This window comes from Sminthopsis crassicaudata, chromosome 4 (assembly GCF_048593235.1).
Source record: "Sminthopsis crassicaudata isolate SCR6 chromosome 4, ASM4859323v1, whole genome shotgun sequence".
Lineage (NCBI taxonomy): Eukaryota > Metazoa > Chordata > Mammalia > Dasyuromorphia > Dasyuridae > Sminthopsis > Sminthopsis crassicaudata.
In genome coordinates this window covers 386,274,945-386,295,402 of record NC_133620.1, presented here as the reverse complement: position 1 = coordinate 386,295,402, position 20,458 = coordinate 386,274,945, and the positions used below count along the sequence as shown (strand labels likewise).

General features: G+C 36.8%; 1 long non-coding RNA gene across 1 annotated transcript in view; it reads right to left on the bottom strand.

Moving 5' to 3' along the window:
* The window catches only part of LOC141539532 (uncharacterized), a 6,229-nt gene extending 1,498 nt beyond the window's left edge, over positions 1 to 4,731 (bottom strand). The window contains exons 1-2 of the long non-coding RNA XR_012481319.1: positions 4,632 to 4,731; positions 1,095 to 1,230 (exon numbers count right to left, since the gene is read on the bottom strand). This is a non-coding gene — a long non-coding RNA (uncharacterized LOC141539532). The remainder of the gene's footprint in view (positions 1 to 1,094; positions 1,231 to 4,631) is intronic.
* Positions 4,732 to 20,458: the final 15,727 nt, after the last annotated feature.

Here is a 20,458-nt window from a genome sequence, read left to right as displayed (position 1 = left end):
TTGAAATCAATCTGGAACTTACAGGGATCCTTTTATATACTTCAGTGCATACACTTCTTATTTGAGTTGGAGTTAACTATTCTATATTATTTAAAAAAATAGAGTCTCTGGGGGCAGCTAGATGGCACAGTGGATAGAGAGCTAGCCCTGAAGTAAGGAGGACTTGAGTTCAAATCCAACTTGAGACATTTCATACTTTCCTAGCTCTGTTACCCTGGGCAAGTCACTTAACCCCAATTGACTCAACAAAACAAACAAACAAATGAATAAGTAAGTACATAAACAAACAAACAAATAAATAAATAAAATAAAGTCTCTGCTGAGCAGTATCTTAACTCCAAGCTGAAAGACTGACTGACCTCCACTTTGGGGTGGCCAGCAATGTTTTAGAAATGCATTTGAGACTGGTCATTTTAAATGTTTGTGACTTGAAAAGAGGTGGGAAAAAGCAGCTTTAGTTTTTAAAAATGAAATATTTGTGTGGCAGTGGAACATTTCAATATATCAACTTAAGTATCAAAACTTCAGCTCCCAAAGGCATCATAATGGCAGCTTGCCTTTATATGGTACTTTAAGGTCTTAGAAAGTACTTTACAAACATGCCCTGAGATTTATGGACAATTATTACCCCCATTTTATAGATGAGGAAACTGAGGTTCAAAGGAATTAAATAATTTGTTCAGGGTCATACTACTAGTTAGTGTCTAGGGGTGGTGGTAGGGATATTAGCTCAAGTTAGGCTAAGGCAGTTAGGTGATAATTCAGTGAATATAGTGTTTGGCCAGGCAAGAGCTGGGTTCTCAACCACTTACTGGCTGTATGATCCTGGTTAAGTCATCTAGCCTCTCTTTGCCTCAGTTTCCTCAAGCATAAAATGAGAATAATAAGAGTGTTTATGTCATAAAGTTATTGTGAGGATCAAGTGAGATGAAATTTGTAAAGCACTTAGCATAATGCATGGCACATAATAGATGTTATATAATAATATATATATATAATGTAATATGTGATGTTATAATATATAATATATGCAATATAAAATAGACAAAATGTTAAATATATAAATATATCTGTGTATATGTGTGTGTTTATACCTTCTCCCTCTCAGGTCTTCAGGGATCCAAACTCAGGTTCTCCTTACTCCATGTAGTACGCTATTCACTTCGCTGTGCTGTATGGGTAGCCAGTCATCAAAGCTGTAGCTTCCTAGAATTGAAGTTGGAAGGAACCCTAGAAAATAAGAAATTGGGACTGAATATTTTATAGATGAAGAAACTGAGGACCCCAGAAGTGTGATCCCAGGACCTTCACTAGTTTTGAGCTGGTGGGGAAGTCTCTGAGAGCTAGATGTGTGAAGGGAGAGGTTAGCCATAAAAATAGGAAGCCTTCAGGGGTCTCCAGGCTCGCCAGGTAATAACTCTGTGACTCCTAAAGGAAAGCACTAAGCTGGGGAGTCTTCTTATCAGCTGTCCTTCCAGATAAGCTGTGCAAAAGCTTCCTGGAAGGTCAGCTCAGGCCTATTCCTGCAGGACTAATGTGGGCAGGTGAAGTAAGGAAAAGCAATGCAAATCAGGGTAATTTCCTCTGCAGCAATAATTAACCTGTAGGAACCTTGCTGGCTGGCTGGGGTAGTTTAGGGAGCACAGCGTTAGAGATGTTCAGATGAGAGGAGAGTTTTCCAGCTCTCACCTTGATTTGGGCTGTTTATTGGTATGCTTTTGGTTCCAATTTATTACCATAAAAAAATCTCATAAATTAAATTGCCAGTCAGGGAAAGTGACCTGTTTTTAGGTGGCAAAAATGGTGTGCTAAACAGATGACTGGAGTGGGAGGCAGGAGAGGGATGGTGATATCTATTTTCAAGACTACCATTAATGTTACTGTCTTGGACAATTGTCTTTCTGGAACTCAGTTTCTTTATTTGTAAGATGAGACATTTGGATTTAGATAAATTTGGAGCTGAATTGTACCATGCACATGATCTAAAACAATCCTTTTATTTGTAGATGAGGAAATTGAATCCCAGAGAATTGAAGTGTCTGTCCTGAGGTCATCTGATAATATAATAATGATGATAGTGGTGGTGATAATGTCATATTTGTATAGCACTTTAATGTATGCAAAGCTCTTTACACATTATATTACAACCACCTTCTGAGATTTCTTATCTTAAGTTTAGGGTTTGTTCAGTTGTGTCTCATTCTTTGTGACCCCATTTGAGGTTTTCTTGGTAAAGACATTGGAGGGGTTTGCTATTTCCTTCTTCAGCTCATGTTACAAATGAGGAAACCAAGACAAACAAGGTGAAATGATTTAGCCAGAATCACACAGCTAATAAGTGACTAAGGCTAAATTTGAACTCAGGTCCTTCTGACTCCCATGCTGGTTCTCTGTCTATTATAACAACTAGATGCCTTACATGGTCTCTAAAATCCCTTTCAGTTATAAATCTATGATCTTATGATCTAGGTTCTCTGTTTTTCTTAGAAGTCCTCTTCAGATTAACCTTCTCACATTTACCTTTTAGAATTATAAAACTGAAGTGGATCTCCACTGTATTGCTTTACATCTACATAGGGACTGTCCTTAAAGCTCTCACTCACATCAGCCTTTCTTAAGGAGTTAACATATGTAAAGCCCAATGCAAACCTTAAAGCACCATAGAAATGCTATTATAATTATTAATATTATTATTGTCATCATTATTATACAGGGATATTCTATAGCCTTCCTGAGGCATCTTTTCTAGCTAGCTCATTTTCAACAAATTTCTCCTGATATCTAAAAGAAATCCCTTTTACCCCATTGCCTTCAGCTTAAGTTCATTGTCTCTCTTCTAGATGTCTGGAGGGTCACACCACTGCCATTAAGCACCTTGTCACGTCTTTAATCACTTACTAAAATGTTTAAGGATATTAACAGGTGAGCTCAGTCTATTATCCTCATTTCAAAGATAAGGTATTTGAGCCACTGCGGAGAAGCCCAGGGATTCATTCACCATCATCACTGAGCCAATGGAGAGGGCAGGATTGGAGCCTGCATTTAAAAGCCTTGATTTATTTGACAGGCTATTGTTACTTCACTATAAAGTCTAGCATGGGACATTCCATTTTCTAATAGTAATTTTCTCTCTCAGAAAATAAGAAGTTAATATCTAGGTTCATTGTAGGGATACCTTTTGTTATCAGGCAACAGATGGGATTGATAGATGGCTAGGCTAAATGACCAACCTCCATTTTTGTCCATTTTTCTACTTAAAATTGGGGATGGTTAGATGGCACAGTGGATAGAGTATTGGCCTGAAGTCAGGAAAGTTCAAATCTGACTTTAGACACTTTCTAGCTGTGTGACCTTAGGCCTTGCTTGCCTCAATTTCCTTTTCTGTAAAATGAACTGGAGAAGGAAGAGAAAATTCAGTCTTTACTAAGAAAACCTCAAATAGGGCCAATAAAGAGTTACACATGATTGAAAATGCCTAAACACAACAACAACAAAAAAATGGAGAGCCAATGTAGCTTGTTGACTAGAAAGCTCAGTTCAGGAAATCATGGATTCAAGCCCAAATCTAACCCATAGGGACTAGATTATCCTGGAAAAATCCCTTAATTTCTTAGTGCCTCCAGTCAATTCTCTGAGATTATAAATTGCATAACAGTTGAGGATCTGCATTGGTAGAGGGATCTTCCTCATTGGACTACTGATGGAATCACAAATTGGGACCAACAAATGGGAAAATTTCCCTGGTACATTTTGCAGAGTGGGGAATCCATGTGCTGAAAGTGGTAATTAAAACTTTGATAGCAATGGAGACACCATAAATGTTAAGTAATTACCTTGAATCAAGTTTGGGGGTAGGGGTAAGATAGGAGTGGAGAGAAAAAATAAATTCAGATTCTTGCAGGGCCATTCTTCTGGAGGCCTCCAAGCATCCTGGGGATGGGAGTACACACAATTTCCATATTTTCCCTCAAAAGGTTTCATTTTCTTTTAGGGAAATTCTTTTTTTTCCTTCCTTTTCACTAACCTATCCATTTAGAGAAACTTTTGTGATGCCATTTTTTCCCCTGAGGCAATTGGGGTTAAGTGACTGCCCAGGGTCACACAGCCAAGAAGTGTTAAGTGTCTGAGGCCACATTTTGAACTCAGTCCTCCTGACTTCAGGGCTGGTGCTCTATCCACTGCACTACTTAGCTGTGCCTTGATGCCATTTTTCTAAAAATGCCAAGTTCAGAACAAGTTACATATGGGAAGAAACATCTCTTTAAGTGAGACTAACTATGAAAGGGAGAAAACTGATGTAGAGAAACATTTCCAATATTTCTGGTCACGATGGAACTTGGATTCTGAGGGTTTTTTTTTTCCTGCTCTATGATTGTAGGATCCTATAAGATGGAAAAAAAAATAGCCAATGGACAACTGTATAACGATTTTTCGTGACCCTGAGGTGACCTTGAGTATGGCCTATTTCAAAGAAATAGAAATAATAATAAGATTAAAAAATTTTTTTCACCCCTCTTACCTTAGAATATGTTTGCTTCATTTACTATACTTGTATCTGTAGTGTTATGTTATAATATGGATTGAGAAAAAACCTTTAAAAATGAATACTAACTGAAAATTACAGAGAGTACCTTGATTTATGACTTGTATAATGTCCTTTTAATGTATTTCAGCTGGAGTTCATTGAAGTCCAGCTTTCACTGGGCAGTGTTCTGGAACTGGGAAAGTCCTGGTGTTGCTGGTTACTTCTGTGCTCCTCAGAGAAAGCTGGATTCAGATCAGAAGCCTTCTATGTGTTTGTCCCTTGGAGCAGTTGCCCTGGCATTGAAGAACCTGTGGTTGAATCATAGTCAAGAACAATGGTTCCACAGACTTGTTTTAAAACTGTCAAAGCATGGGAAGCCTGGGGCTTTAGCTCTCCAGTTGCCCTTCTCTTTCCATTGTTCTCTTGTCCCTGTTTAGCTGATGTGTTTATGACGGGATTAGGGCAGCAAAAAATCTTCTCCTCTACTCCTTTTTCTATTTACTCTCTATAAAGGACTTTGTATCCTATAGATACAAAATATATATGGAGCAGATTATTTGGACTTGGTGACACAAGCCATCATCTCCCCCGCTCCCCCCCTACCTATTTCCCTCTGGAATTTATGAATTTGGAAGATATATTTTAACACTTATTTAGCACCTGGTATCATCCTTCCTCTCCCAGCTCATACAGTGGTTCTACCAGATGAAGTTACACTAGATTCTGTTATTCTGTAAGTCTGTCTTCACTTAAAACCCATAGAAGGAGTTCTGAGTAATGTGACTAACAAGATGGAGCCAAATGGATTAACTAGATTATTTTTTTAATCCTCATAATCTTTCCAATCTCTCCAAAGAAGGGATTATGAGCAAGAAAAAAAAAAAAAGCAATTTTAACTGCTTCCAGAGTCCAAGATACCAACAATCCTAATGAAGTAAAAACCTAATCAAGAAATCTAATTTCTATCTGGTAATAATCTCATTCAGTACTTTCTCACAACACCCAGCTCATGATACAAATGGATTATATGTCATTGTGCTGTTTGTTGTATTTGAACACAAAGCACATACATTTGATATTGGCCAATTTTGGGGTAGAAATTAAAAGAGCCATAATATATTAAACTTCTCAGTAATCTTCCTTTTGGCAAGTACAACATACTATGGGCTGAGAAAATTAGTTGTATAGATTGAGTATGAAAAGTGATGCAGAATATGATTTTTTTCCCCCACTGGTAGGTTTGTGATGCAGTAAATAGAGAGCCGGGCTTCGAATTAAGAAAACCTGAGTTCAAATCTAGCCTTCGACACTTCCCAGCTGTACGACTCACTTAACCCTATTTGTCTCAGTTTCCTGATCCAAAAAATGAGCCAGAGAAGGAAATGACAAACTGCTTAAGTATCTTTGCCAAGAAAAACCCACAAAGAGTCAAACATGACTGAAAAAATGACTACACAGAAAAATAGAGAGGTCCTTATATAAAATTCAAGAACTGCTGCTTTAGGGCGTAACAAGCGATTTTCCCCATAACTTCCCTGGGAAACAATAGTATTATTCCTGTTTTATGGATGAAGGAATTGAGAGTCAGAGAGCAACTTGCTTAAAATCATACAGCTAAGTACTGGAGTCAGGATTCAAACTCATACCTCTTGAGTGCAAGTCCAACAATTAGTTCCACTAAATAGTGCTGACTCATCTCTTATTCTTAGAGCAAGACTTCAAGTGAAGGAATTGCTTAATGATCCTGGTGATTTGTTCAGTGGTGCCATTTAACTTTTGAGAGAATCCTTCTCGGAAAGAAACTTGTTTCAACATAAATCATATGGATGGGACTTTCACATTTTTCTGTTGCGAAAATATCACAAAACTTAAACAGTGTAATTAACTTATATCAACTGCCTTTCCCATGCTTACTAAGCCTATTCTCTAATTACTTTGTAACATTCTCACCTCCAGCTCTTAACCCTGATCCAGCAAGGGCTGTGGTACATAACTGTCCCAGCCCAGTTCTGGTCTCTATTGCCTTCATTTAGTTCAGTTTATTTCAGTTTAGCAAGCATCCACAAAAAAGATCTTGCTATATATGTGCGCAAGCCACATCCGTTCCCTTGTCTCACTGTTTCTTCCCTGTCATTATGTCATATATGGAGAACTCAGAGAAACTTGGGAAGACTTTTAGAAATCAATGGAGAGCAGAATAAGAAAAACCAGGAGAGCAATTCATACACTGGCCATAATTCCATAAGGAAAATCACAATGAAAGATTTCAGAATTCTCATCCATGAATAAACCCAATTGCAACTTCAGAAGACAGAAGCAAAATTATGTCTCCCATGTCTTTCTGCAGAGAGGTGGCGGACTATAGGTATGCAATGAACATCCATTTGTTCATGACCCCTTTGTTGTTAAATCCAGGTCTATAACCTCATTTCTTCCAAGGAATTTTCCCTGATTAGCCCCATTCTCTTTTATGCTTTTGTTTCACATTTCCCCAGCACAAATGAATATAATTTTTATTCTTTCCTCATAACATACTTATGGGCTCAGCTTTGATACTGCCTAGATTTATGACCTTTGGCAAATCACTTTTCCATTTTGTTCTTCCATTTCCAGACATACAAAATGGAAGGATTGTACTTGATGGCACCTAAGGTCTTTTCTAGCTGTCATTCTATGATGTGATAATTTGTTATCACATTATATTATATATTTTCACATTATTTTTCAGTTATTTCTCATACCATCTAATAAGGTAAGATATGCTATAGAACTATAGGCTTAGAGTTAGAAGGGACCTTAAAAGTCTAATTGATAAGCTTGAGAGCAAAAACAAAATTTAAAAAAAAATTGAATCTATAATGTTGCCTGGCAACCAAGAAATCTTTGTTGACAGAGTATATGAAGATGATGCAATGGTTCTACTTTGAGTAGAGCATAAGATTTTTAAAAATTCTAGTTTCAATTCCAAAGCCAGGGATCGTTCTTTAAAAGAAAAAAGGTTTGATGTTTTCTTTTTCCTTCTTCTTCTTATATTACTATCACATCTAACTCTCTTTCCTCCAATAGCAATCTCCTTTGTAACAAATAAGTATTGCAAAGCAAAACAAATGAACATATTGGCTATGTCAGAAAATGGATGCTTCATTGCATACCTATAGTCTAGCACTACTTTGTAGAAAGTCATGGGAGACATATTTTCACTTCTGTTTTCTGAAGTTGTGATTGGTCTACACATGGATCAGAATTCTGAAATTTTTCATTGTTGGTTTTCTTTCCAATTCTTTGCTATTGCAAAAAGAGCTGCCACAAACATTTTTGTAAGTGTGCACCCTTTCCCAACACTATGATCTTCTGTGGGATACAGACTCAGTAGTGACACTGCTAGGTCAAAGGGTATGCACATTTTTATAGCCCTTTGGGCATGGTTCCAAATTTCTCTCCAGAACGGTTGGATCACTTCACAACTCTAACAACAATGCTTTCATGTTCCAGTTTTTCTATATCCCTTCCAACATTTACATTATTTTTTTCTGTCATCTTAGTCAATCTGATAGGTTTGAGGTGGTACTTCAGAGCTCTTAATTTGCATTTCTCTAATCAATAGTGATTTAGAGCATTTTTTTTATGACTATAGTTGTTTTTATTTCTTCATCTGAAAATTGTTCATATCCTTTTACCATTTTTCAATTGAGGAATGACTGGCACTCCTATACATTTGACGCAATTCTCTATGTTTTAGAAAAGAAGCCTTTATCAGAAACACTGTGTAAAAATTATTTCCCAGCTTTTCACTTTCCTTTTAATCTTGGCTGCATTGATTTTGCTTGTACAGAACCTTTTTAATTTAATGTAATTAAAATTATTCATTTTGCATTTCGTAATGTTCTCTAGTTCTTGTTTAGTTATGAATTCCTCCCTTCTCCAAAGATCTGACATAAACTATCTCTTACTCTCCTAATTTACTTATGTTTAAATCATGAACCCATTTCAACCTTATTTTGGTATATGGTGTGAAGTATTGCTCTGTGCCTAGTTTCTATCATGCTATTTTCCAGTTTTCCCAGTATATTTTGTCATATAGTGAGTTCTTATCCCAGAAGGTAAAGTCTTTGATTGATTACTATAGTTATTGACTATCATGTTTTATGTATCTAACCTATTTCATTGATCCACCACTCCATTTCTTTGTAATTATTGCTCTTTCTATACCATCTCAACAAATGATTTTGCTTTGGGCTTATTATATCATCTGGCTAGTTATTAAGAGAAAGAGCATTGGCTAAGGAGAGGGCTTAACAATTATAATTTTGGAAGTTCAAATTCATGGTGTACCTTGAACCTCAAAGTATCCACTTCTCTGGGGAACCCAACTTTTGAGTTTGAATTAGAGGGAAGTAGTTCCTTGAGAAGGGCACTATAGGCACAGTTCGTTTGATCTATCTTAGTTTATGGAGATTATCTCAGAAATGGTATAGTCAGATTTCTGGTTTTCCATGGCTCACAAAGTTATGTAAAATAACAATGAAAAATTAGCCAAAGGAATTTTTTTCCTGTCCAGTTTTATGGCAAGAATAGCTTCAGACTTGGGTGAGTATAAAGGAGATGATGTCTACTTTTACTCACAGGGTATCTAGTTCACATAGTTGCTAAATGAATTCTGTTTGATTGATTGATTGTGAAAACATTAGGCACTCTTGGAAAAGCAGCACTCAATCTGTTGAGAAATCATCTCTTCACATTACAAACTCTAGAGTTTAAATGAAAGAGCACTTATTACAATTTCTAGGCCATTGGGCATGAGCTCTGATGTGGGAGAAACATCTGGGAATTCAACCTTGTGCTGCTAGGGATTAGAGAAGATCCAATACCTTTGGTTTGAGCAGGAAAACTTCCAGGATTTCATACTTTGTTCTAATTATTGTATTTCAATGCCTTTATGTCTTCTTTACCTCCAATTCCTTAGCATTGCTTTTGTCACCTATGGCCTAGAATCAACCCCCTTGACTTCTGAAGATTCTGAGCTCAAATAAACTAGATTTCATCCTAGAGAAGGACCCATAGTATGTCTTTATGGCTCTTTGTTCTTGTGTAGGGTTAATTCAGGAAAATCTTCTATTTTAAAGTTCATGTCTAGGTTTCTTCAAATATGGGTCTGAATAGGCACTTAGTGTAAATATGGGTCTAGCCAAAATGCTTGTTCAAAATGCTTTAGGTAATATCTTTCCCTTTATGTTGGGAACTGGAATCCTCAGATTCTTATTTTTGTTTATAGTCAAAGGATCCTAGTCCACCCCAGCAAAAGGAGAAAGGACATAAAAAGATACCTAGAATACAAATATGAATTGTCTTATTCTTATATAGAAAAGGAGATGCTAAGGAATAAGGAATGATAGAACAATTATAAGAAATTGAGAAGCTCACTTTAAGCCTCATTTAGATCTTCACAAATAGGATTTTATTTTACATTTGACTTCCAATGAGTGCAGCTATCCTTTCTGTACTTTGACTTTGCCCATCACAGTTTTAATGTATTGCAAGTTGGCATAAAAAATTAATGTAAATGGGAATTTTTTTGAGTTTTATGGAAGTTGTAGACAACATGTAAAGACTAGCAGATAAGACAGAAAAACTCAGAAATGTTTAACCACAATTTTACAATAAAATATTGTAAACACCCCATAAAATAAAAAAAAAAAATTCACACCTTTACTATGCAGGGCCAAAACATTTTATGCAGATTTTTCAAATCTTAAGGGTGCTGTATGGCTAATCTTGGCTATATGGAAGGGATAACTATAGCCTGATTAATGAATCACTGCCAAGTGGGATCTTTCTGGAGGATAGTTTCTGTCTGTCTGTCTGTCTGTCTCTTCCCTTTCTTAAATTTCTCCCTCTTCTTTCCATCGCTCTCTCCTACTCTTTCCCTCTTCCCCCTTTCCCCTCTCTCATTCTTCTCTCCTTTTCTCTCCCTTATTTCTCATTCTTCCTTTCTCCTCCCATAAAAATCCCAATTCTGTCCCTTTCAACTGATCTCCCTCTCCTGCTGATGCTTCTGCAACTACTCCAGGAGCCACTCCCTTGGTACCCTGCTGCTTGAGGTCTGGGGAAGGAGAAAAAATTAGCTGCTTTTCAAAGTCTCAGAAGACTATGAACCAAAGGAAGGAAGACACAGAGCAGCTATATTGCAGCATTCTCACCTTGGAAGCCATGAGCTCATAGCTTGTAGCCTGCTGGAGGGAAATGAATCTTTCATTTTAGAGATTACAAGGAGAAGAGGCCACCAGATGTGGTAGCTGTAGCAGCTGACTTTGGTGAGAGACCAACTCTTAGGAGTGACCTACTTGATCCACGTGAGCAGTAGATTATTTTTGCAACTAAGAAGACACTGAATTTAACAAAGAGCCAGCCCAGCAATGGAAAGAAGAGAGGCTTGTCTATTGACTACACAACTCCCAGCAGTGAATTGGATATGGACTCATTGAAGGGAGAAAAGGATGTCCAAGGCCAGGAGCTCATTCCCTTTGTGCTTCCTTTGGATCTCACTCTCTCCAGATACCTCATGTTTGTGCACCCTATGAGTGTTGGGGTATGCTTTGTACTAACCACTCTAAGTTTGAGCACAGTCTCCTAGAAAATATATCTGTGGGAAAGCATATTTCTCTTTTTGGAGGGAGATTTTTGTGATTTCTATCCTTTTTATACCTTCTCAGTTAATATTTCTTTGTAGAAGCTAATAACTGTTAACTGGCTCATTGATGTTGAAGAGGTGGGGAATACTGGCTGGTGGCTCATGGGTGATTGTATGACAAACTCCACCTCTTGGAACCCTGAGGGAAGAAATAGTCACCTTCTTGAGGTTCAATTTACTGTGTATATGTGGGTACATATGTGTGTGTATATGTCTGTGTGTGTTTGGAGAGTGAGTCCTAAGGAGGTGTTACAAGAATATCACATATAGCCCAGCCTTTATTTTTTTTACTACCAACAGAAATTAAATGATGCAAAGGACTCTTGAAAATCCTTAAACAAAATATAAACCTAAAATCCATTAGAATACTGATAGAGTACTAGAAAAACCTGAGTTCAAATTTATTATTTAAAATTATTATTATTATTAGCTATGAGACTGTGACCAAATCACTCAACCTATGTTTGTCTCAGTTTGTCGCTGAAAAATTGGGATAATATCAGCACTTACCTCTCAGGATTATTCTGAGGATCAAATGATATAATATTTGTAAAGTGTTAACACCATGCCTGATACCTAGTAGGTGCTTAAAAGAAGCTTGTTTTCTTTTTCCTTTTCTTGGAAGACAAAGACAATTTTTTTACTGATTTAACAAACACTCCTTATTCATCTTCTACCTACACTGTCCAAGAGACTCAAAACAATATCATGGAGAACTGGCAAGGTCTAGATCTCCTAGGTCCCTAGTGATGTGATTTTTGTCCCCCAGTGCTCAGGGAAGTCTTCTTTCTTCTTTAATGGGTATAATATGGGAAAATACATCTCAGAGAGATATATTCAACTCTCAGAGTCAGGAACTCCCCATCTCTTATAAACTATAGAATGTAAGAATTTTCAAAATCAGAATTATCTGCATGGTATCAGCAGAGATGGAAAAAAAATCATTCTTAGGATCACTCATCTCTGATATAAATTCAGAAAAGCAGCCATCAACAAGCATATGCTATATTTCAAGCATTGTGCTAAATGCTGGGAATACGAAGAAAAGAAAAATAAAAACCAAAAAACCCATTTTTTGTTCTCAAGGAAGCTAAAGGAGACAATGTGACAAAAATATGTACAAATAAAATATATAGGATAAATCAGAAGTAGTCTCAGAAGAAAGGTTCTCAGATTATGAAGGATTGGGAAAGACCTCTTATAGAAAGTGAGTTTTTACCTGAGACCTGAAGGAAATCAAGAAAAGGAAGAAGATATGAAGAGAGTATCCCTAGCATGAATATCAATGAATAAAAACTCTCTAAGTCAGAAGATGGATGGTCCTATGTGAGAAAAGGCCAGTGGCACTGAATTGCAGAGAATGTGGAAAGCGGCAAAATGAGAAGATTGGAAAAGTAGGAAGGGGCCAGGAAGCCAAACAGAGGATTTTATATTTGACCTTAAGAATAGGGAGACACAAGACTTTATTGAGTAGGGAGATTACATATTTAGACACATGCTTTAGGAAGAGTGGAGGATGGATTGGAGAGACTTGTGAAACAGGAAGATCAAGGGATAAATGAATCCATGGAAGTTGAGGTCATCAAATGAAAAGATATAAAGAGAGAAGACAAGAGGGCAAAACCTTGACGGAGACCCAAGTCTGCATCTTCTGGGGAGTAAGAAAAAATCCTTCCACTCTACATTTTTGAATTCATGTATGAAAGTCCAAGGGAAAGGAAGCTTGCAAAAAATTGCAATTTATAGCAGAAAATCAATATTGTAAAGAAAAACATCTTTGATAGACTTAAGAACTGTGATCAAAGCAGTAGTTAATCATATCTCTAAGGATCTATCATGAAGCATAGGCTGCTCACCTTCTGACAGACAGATGATTAGAGCCAAGGTACAGGAAGAGATACACATGTTTGAACATAGCAACTGCAAATTTGTCATTCTTGTCTATGTTTATTTGTTATAAGGAATTTCTCTTCCTTCCTCCCTTTCCCTTGCCATTTTTAATTTAGATAAATTGAAGGAGGGGTTAAATAATAATGATGTCTCCCAAAAGAGAGCCATTGGAACATTCTAAAATGCCCATAAAAAATAGAAAGAAATTGAGAAAGAAACACAGATAAAGAGGATAATTTTGAAAGTAATGCATTGAATTTGTTATATACTGTTTTTTGAAGGAAGCAGTATGAATGAGAGATTTATGATTTCATATATGATTTTCTTTGTGTTTTGCTATGTATGTATTTTTCTAGTCTCTGTATAGAATCTTAAAAAAAAAAAAAAGAAAGAAAGGGACAACTCTTTTCACAATTTGCTCATCCCCTGGGTGTTTGAGGGCATCTCAATAAGTAAAAGAAAAATCTTTCTCCACTCAGTGGATAATAATCTTGGACACAGCCCCAATTGCTCTGCATCAATAAAGGGAGTTTCTTGTATTCTTTCAATAAGGGGCCACATCTCAGTCTATCTGTACAGGATGTGTCTTGGGCAAAGATTCATGTTCTGCAATCTCATTAAGATGATTGTAGTGTTCTAACACTCTTCAATTGAACCGAGCTACCTGATAAGCCTCATGGACTTTCAAATAGGTCCTCTAATTCTGTTGCCCTATTTTGTAGTAATTATTCAGCAAAAGCAGCCAAAATACTGAATAGTTAAGCTTTCCTTTGGTCATTTGGTCTAAGTGCTTTTATTAGCATTTCAAAAAAGTTATTATCCTTTATCCATATTTGATTAAAGGTTCATAGCTCTGAATAAAAGATGAATTAAAAAAAAAAAAGTTTCTCTCACTTTCTCCCCACCCCAACTCTCAGCTCCACTTCCTTCCTTATAAAAGTTACCCAGCTCCTGAGCGAGGCCTGTAATGGGTATTCATCTTTCTCTTTTTCTGAGTTCATTTTGACCTTAGAAGACCTTCAAAGAGGTTGACCTGAGCCACAGTCTTGAAAAGAAGAAAATTTGTTTCATTTGCATTGCTTACAACCCCAATCTTCACTAAAACTGAAAGAACTAAAAAACAACAACAACAAAAAACCCCAACCACCACATTTTACCTTATGTCTTGTGGGTGGGTATTTATCATATTTCATTGGGGTTTAGCATGCAACCTGGCCCTTGCATGTGGGATTCCATGAATGTTGGCTGGAAGTCAGTATGGTTCAGCCCTGCTTCTGGTTTAATTAGTTCATCTTTGTGGAAATTTCGGTCATGTGGTCAGTTTCCTGTGTGGAATGAGTTAGCAGCCATGCAATCATGGAACTCCTAACACTGATAGCCATTTTTCAGATTCATGCCATTGGTCACTTTATAAGGGATTGTGGATAAATTAGTACCTGCTTTTGAGATAGGACTCATAGGGTCTAAGCTATGGAGCTGGAAGGAGCTCAAAGGCCAACAAGTTCAACTCCCTTCTTTCTGAGGAGGGGAAAAAAAAATCCATGGAGCTTAAATGAAATGACCAAGATCACATGGGTAATGTGTGTTGATAGATCATTTGAATTCAGATCATCTGATTCCAGCAGTGATACATTCCAGTGTACCAGAGTGAGCTCCCTCACTACCTTTGAGTATGAAGAATAGTATAATGGATAGAGTTTTGAATTTAAAGACCTGGGGTCTAAAACTGCACCTGATACTTACTAAATGTATAATCCTGAATCTGTTAATCAGTTTCTTGGATCTCAATTTCCTTAACTGTAAAAATAAGATAATAGTACCTACTTTACAGGATTATCGTGGGAACCAAATCAGCAATGGTTATAAAATTCTTTTTAATCTTTAAAGTACATATTAATATAAGTTATGATGATGATGATTCCCATCTACCTCTAAAATTATTCAATTTTGTGGTCACTATGATTCAATGGAATATAAGCTCTTTGAGGGCAAAGATTCAATTTTTTTCTTTGTATTCCCAATAGATAGCATAGTATTTGGCATATAGTAGGCATCTAATAACTGTTTATAAAATAGAATGGAATCAATTTAAGTAACTGAATTGAACTCAGTAATTGTAGCTTAGGGCAGAGAACTTCCTTTGGCCATGGCTTTTTCTCTCCCAATCTCATCTCATGCCTGCTTTATAAGACCTGGCTTCCTGAGGAAGTTGCCAAGAGAGGAAGTGTAATAAAATCTTGAAGATGCTTTGGAGATCCCCAGGACAAAGACATAATTAGAACTCACGGGGCTGTTATCATAGTGTATATTTTTTAAAAATATCTATTATGTGGGGGAACAAAACAAGTTCAACCCGCTCTTTCTGAAATAAGCATCTTGTACTTTCCTTTGCAAGTGTCTGAGGTTTGTGGTAAGGATAGTCCTGGTGGGGTAGAAAGGAGAATTCTCTACTCTTCTTGTAAACAATCTGCTCCTATTACAGAGAGTGAGAGAAAGTAACTACACAGAATGTTTTCTGGCTAAGGGGGCCTCAGTCCCACAATACCTAGCAACTTTCTCCTCATACCTCTTATAATCACTCTGAATTTCTGGACTTATCCCAAAACTTCTCACTTGGGGAGAGAGCCCTTCAATAGAATCTCAGTTCTCTGAAGCCACGAACTTTAAAAAAATTTTTTTATTAAAGCTTTTTATTTACAAAACATATACGACGGGTAATTTTTCAACATTGACTCTTGCAAAACCTTCCTTCCCCTTGATGACAGCTAGTCCAATACATGTTAAATATGTTAAAATATATGTTAAATCCAATATATGTCTACATATTATACAGTTATCTTGCTGTACAAGAAAAATCAGATCAAGAAGGAAGAAAAAAACCTGAGCAAGAAAACAAAATGCAAGCAAACAACAACAGAAAGAGAATGTTCTGTGTTGTAGTCCACACTCACTTGCCACAATCCTCTCTCAGGGTGTAGATGGCTCTCTTCATTACTGAACAACTGGAACTGGTTTGCATCATCTCATTGTTGGTGAGCCAGGGACTGCTTCTTTTCCTGTAGTTGTATATCTAGTGCCTAGAAGAATGACGGGCACGTAGCTACTTTTAGAAAAATACTTGATAGATTCATTCCTATTTCATCTTATTTGAATTCAAGATAAACTTGAAAGGTATAGCTTCTCTAGGATTCTTACCATAAAGGCCTGGATTGCTTTTGACTTGAGAGATTTCCCTTTTCACTTTTCATGAACCGGAGGCTAACAATTTTTCTGTTTCTAAGAGATTACTACCTGGTCAATGGCAGTACTGTTTTGGTATCTGGAGATAAAAACTCTTGCTTGTTGCTCTAGGTTGCTGGATAATGTTGAAAAAATCGAAGTTTCTTACCAGGTCAGTTCAAGTCCCAAGAGGTACCATCTTGTCTGCGTTTACTATCACAAGTCTAGCTACTTGAACCTTCAATTAGGAGCCTAGTCTGGTATATCAGCTGCTGCAGGGTTTATATGTCCAATACATGTATCCTTGTATTTCCATATATGAATGTTTTACTTAGAATACTCAAATATATCTAGACACATATATACACTGGTATGTGCACAGAAATGTGGGAAATGAGGGAAGAGAACAACTCTCAGAGTTAAAAAGGTCTCAGTTCAAGTACCTCTTCTGCCATATTCTTCCCTGCCTAACAATTTCTCAGTAGGTAGGATACTGAATAGTTACAAATCTGCATTAAAAGAGAGAATTGCCTCATTTAGAGTCCCTTATAACAGTAAAATCATAATCCCACATCAGCTTCCCTACACACACACACATCATCATCATCATCATCATCATCTCTTGATTAAATATTACTTAGGAAATGAAAACCATTATATCCTGAAGCTAAGCAAAAAAGCGGGGAAAACATCCATTTAGTTCTGTTGCCTTGCCATTTTAAGAAAGGATCAAAATAACAATTATCTAAGGGATGTGTCTGAACACCAACTCAGAGGTTTCTCTTGGTGTTTTCTTCCTGTAATTTGTTGACTTGTATTTCAGGAACTATGCTGGATAGTCCAGGACAATCAGAAGAAAGAGAACTGAAATGGGTAATGGTCCTGGAGTCTGGCTCCATCCCAACTACATATATAAAAAACTTTCTCAGGGTCTCAGTTTCCTTATCATTAAAATTATAGGGGGCCACCATGTAGCATAGTGGATAGAGTGTTGGGCCTGAAGTTAGGAAGACTCATCTTTCTGAATTAAATGTAATCTCAGGCACCTACTAGCTGTATGACCCTTGGCAAGCTACTTGTCTGTTTGCTGCACTTTCTTCATCTGTAAAATGAGTTGGAAAAGAAAATGGCAGAGGCAGCTTAGGTGACCTAGTGGATAGAGCACTGACCCTGGAGTCAGGAGGACTAGACACTTAATAGCTGTGAGACCCTGGACAAGTCATTTAACACTGCCTTGATGGAAAAAAAAAGGACATGGCAAACCTCTCCAGCATCTTTGCTTAGAAAACCTCAAATAGAGTCATAAAGAATCAGACATGACTGAACAACAACAAAAGATAAGAGGTGTTGAATTGGATGATCTGTAAGATCCTTTTTTACTTTAAACCCAATGAATCTGTGATCCCTGCTAAGATATCTTCTCAGGACCTCACAGAAAAATTCAAGTGTATAGTGTTTTAAAAAAAGGAAAATCTATTCTCTCTTCTACCCCTCTCCCAGTGAAAGAAGAAAAAAAGAATAAAAACCCTTGTAAGAAATATGCATAGCCAAGCAAAACAAATTCTTTCATTGATCATATTTTTAAAAAATGATCTCATTTTGTATCCTGACTCTATCACTTCACATTCTGGAGGTAGGGAGTATATTCCATCTTCAATCCTTTAGAAGAACAAGTTGATCATTATACTGTTCAGTTTTCTCAAATGTTTCAAAATCATTTGCCTTGACAATGTTTAAATTGTTTTTCTACACTAGTGTTTCTGGGCAGCATGGTGTCTTATATAGTATCATATGCAAATAATGAGCTCCTTGAGGATAAGATTGATTTTTGCCTTTCTTTGAAGCTCTAATGCTTAGCACAATGCCTGACACAGAGAAAGGCTTAGTCTGTGCTTGTTGACTTGATGATAGCATCTGGAGATTATGATGATAATAGTGGTGGTTATGGAGCTAAAATTTTAAAGAAGATTTCTACAGAAGCTTTGCATAATTACTTTCCACCCTTTAGCTATTAGTACCAGTTCTAATTTAACAACCTTTTCTAATCTGATTTTATTCATCTATACATCCAATGTACATATTGTTTCTCCCTTAAAGAATGTCAGAGTGTGGAATCATTTCATTCTTTGTGTTTGCAATCTCCAAAATCTAGCACAGTGTCTAGTATTCAATAGACACTTAATAAATGCTTGTTCATTGATTGATTGGTAGTAATGAACAGTCATGGAAAATCCAGATAAAGGTCAGAGAAGAACAGGTTCTCATCCTAATTTTGACACTAATTTTTTATGGGACTAAAAGAATTTATTTATGGGACTATAAAAGCATTGGGCTGTAAGAATAGTAGCTCTGCTTTCTTCATAGAGTTACTATGGGAATAAAGTTGAATAATAAATGTGAAAGGACTTAGAAAAATTATAAATACTATGCAGACATGCGCTAGAACTTCTATCAAAGGTGAAAGGAGAAAAATGATCTGGATAATGTCCATATCAGTTCTGATAGTAAGATGGACAAAGAATTAGCTGGAAATGACTAAGAATTATGGGCTTAGTTAAGGATACTTAGTTTTCCTAAAAACAGTTTTTGTTCTACAAAAGGGGGACCCAAGTAAAGAGATGGGATGGGATGGAGGCTGGGAGTGGGGGAGGGACTGCAGCTGCATTGATGTGGGACAGCACCGGGCAGTTATAGTGGTTCTGAGTCACCCTCGACAGAAGTGATTGACTCAGGAACTTTGAAAGTGATATTGAAACAAATTTGCATTTTTTCCTTTCAGGGGAACACAGTTCCCCTCAGTTCCACCTGGATGTGTTTGTCAGCATTTGCATAGGTAATAATTAGTAGTTAGCAATGTGTGTCTTCTGGTCCCTGTACTTCCATCCTCTTAGCAGGAACCCTTGACTTTGGGGTAGAAAATCTGGTTTGGGAATTGATGCTCCCCATTTCCTAGCTGTGTGGGTGTGCTAAGCTGCAGTTTGTGAAATGAGAAATGATTGGGTAGCTGGGTGGCCTAGGGGACAGACTGTTGCCCTGCCCTTAGCAACATCAAAGTTCAAATCCATCTTCGGATGCCTACTATGTATGGGAATCTGGGAAAATCACTTAACCTCCATTTGCCTGTTTCCTCATCTGTCATATGGGAATAATAATAGCACCTAACCCTCAGAGTTGTTAGGAACATCAAGTGAGATAATAATTGTAAAGCACCTGGTGTGAAGAGAGTACCATACAAATTATTATTATTATTATTATTTATCTATCAAATGAAAATAGTAATAATAGGGCATTTAGATGGCGCAGGAGATAGAATTTTGGTCCTGGAGTCAGAAAGGCCTGATTTCAAATTTGAATTTAGACATGTACTATTTGTGTGACCCTAGTAAGTCACATAACCTCTGTTTCCCTCAGTTATCTCATCCTTAAAATGGGGATAATAATAACCTCCCAGTATTGTTGTTAGGACCAAACAAGGCAATGCCTGTAAAGTGCTTAACACTTAAATAGTAAACTCTGTGTAAATCTTAGTTATTATTTATTATTTTTACTTAATTACCTTGCAGGTTTTTTTCATGAAAGAATTTAGAGAGGCGGCTTGACATAGGTGAGAAGGCATGATTTTGGAGTGAGAGAACTTGGGTGTAATTCCCATGTCTACTCTGTGTGATCTAGGGCAGATCATCTATCTTCTCTACAGATTTCTCATCTATAAAATGCAGGGATTGGTCTAGATCTTTTTGTACTTGTTATACAAATATTTTCTTATTATTATAAATGATTATCTTATTGTCATGTAGACAGACAAAAGGTAAATCAGTGGGATATTTCCCTATCTTCAAACTATTTTGAGATATTGGGTTGGTATTGGGGAAGCAGTGAAAATCACCAGTCACATTTGACTTTGAATTTGCTGGCACAGGAGCTGGCATTTCTCTATCATGTCACCATTTACAAAGCATCATACTTGCATTACATTTGTCACAGGGAGGGAAGTAACCCTATGTCCGTGATTCCTTGTTCTCATGACACCTGTGAATCCACTCTCACTGAAGTCTTCACATTTCTATCTAGTGTGATTTAATTATGTGTCTATCTATTAATTTCCCGTTCTATTTGCCAGAGCAGATTGTCAACTG